Here is a 1643-nt window from a genome sequence, read left to right on the forward strand (position 1 = left end):
TGCAGATCTGTCCTCGCAGAGGAGGGAGAGCTTGTACCTGAATAAAACTTGGTCTTAAAGGTGCCACTGGACTGTTTTGGACTGGGGGGCCAGGGAGGGCTCTGCAGCTTACCTGGCTGCTTCTTGCTCTGACTGAGGGCTGCTGGGAGCAGGGGGTGGGGCTTGTTGCATGTGCCCGCCCCCTGGGCCCTTTACTGCCGGAGCTCCGCTCCTGTGCGCTCCTGCAGGAAATGACCCCTGCCCGTCCCCCAGTCCAACCTGCCAGTATCTTAATCCGCCAGCTAAAGCAGAGTGCGCCACCCCAGTCCAAACCAACTGAGGGTAACCCCATGTGAACTTCCACCTTCACAGGGTTTCCCAGGCAAGAGACGTTCAGAGATGGTTCCCCGCTGCCTCCCTCTTCGTAGCGACCCTGGGCTTCCTTGGTGGCCTCCCATCCGAGTACTAACCGGGGCTGAGTTGCAAACAGCGGCTAGACTGCTACCGGTCAAGAAAGTTGGAGCTTTGGATTTCTTGCATCAGGCGAGGTTGGACTAAATAGTTAAATAAAGCCTCTTCCGGTTCTAGGATTCTATTACGTAAGGACTGGGGTTTCCCCCATTATGTGGTTGTTTACTGCTGTTAAGATGCAGCCGGCTTATGGCGGCCCCAGCAAGGGGGTTTCAAGTTATGTGGTTGTTTACTGTAAAGTGCTATTAAGATGCAGCCGGCTTATGGTGGCCCCAGCAAGGGGCTTTCAAGGCAAGCAGGGGGCTCTCGAGGCAAGTGAGAAGCAGAGGTGGTTGACGCTGCCTTCTTCTGCAGAGCCTTCGTTGGTGGTCTCCCGTCTAAGCCCCGACCCTGCTTTGCATTCAAGCTCCGAGGAGACTGAGCTAGTTTGGGTTATGAGGGCTCCTGCATCGGCCAGCTGCAAGTAAGTTTAAGCAAACGAAGAGTAACTCGGAGAAATGCTCAGACCAGTTCTTGCTCGCAGTGCCGGCCTGGGCCTTTGGCTCTAGAATGATTTTCATTATCCAGTTCGCCAATGCTGGCAAGGAAAATAATGCCGTTTAACAAACTTCCTCTCCCTCCCCGCAGAGCAGGTCATTTCTCATTCTGTGGAGGGAAAACCGGTCTTCCCTGACACGGGACAAGTCTGTCCCCAGCCACCTTTCCCAGGCCCAAAAGGAGAGCGCTCTGGGCATCAGGTGGAGAGGACGACATAAGAACATAAGAAAACCTAAGAGAAACCAAGGCTGGATCAGGCCAGTGGCCCATGCAGTCCAACACTCTGTGTCACACAGTGGCCAAAAACACCAGGTGCCATCAGGAGGTCCACCAGTGGGGCCAGGACACTAGAAGCCCTCCCACTGTTGACCCCCCCCCCAAGCACCAAGAATACAGAGCATCACCTGCCCCAGACTGAGAGTCCCTATCTATACCTTGTGGCTAATAGCCACTGATGGACCTCTGCTGCATATAAGAACATAAGAGAAGCCAATGTTGGATCAGGCCAATGGCCCATCCAGTCCATCACTTTGTATCACGCAGTGGCCAAAAATACCAGGTGCCCTCAGGAGGTCCAGCAGTGGGGCCAGGACACTAGAAGCCCCTCCACTGTTGCCCCCCCCCCCACAGCACCCCGACCACATCACCACCGCTCA

General features: G+C 55.2%; 1 protein-coding gene across 1 annotated transcript in view; it reads right to left on the reverse strand.

Moving 5' to 3' along the window:
• The window catches only part of KIF24 (kinesin family member 24), a 50515-nt gene that overhangs the window by 8435 nt on the left and 40437 nt on the right, over positions 1–1643 (reverse strand). The window lies entirely within an intron of this gene.

The sequence above is a fragment of the Gekko japonicus genome, unplaced genomic scaffold, assembly GCF_001447785.1.
Source record: "Gekko japonicus isolate JY-2015 unplaced genomic scaffold, Gekko_japonicus_V1.1 scaffold3725, whole genome shotgun sequence".
Classification (NCBI taxonomy): Eukaryota; Metazoa; Chordata; class Lepidosauria; order Squamata; family Gekkonidae; genus Gekko; species Gekko japonicus.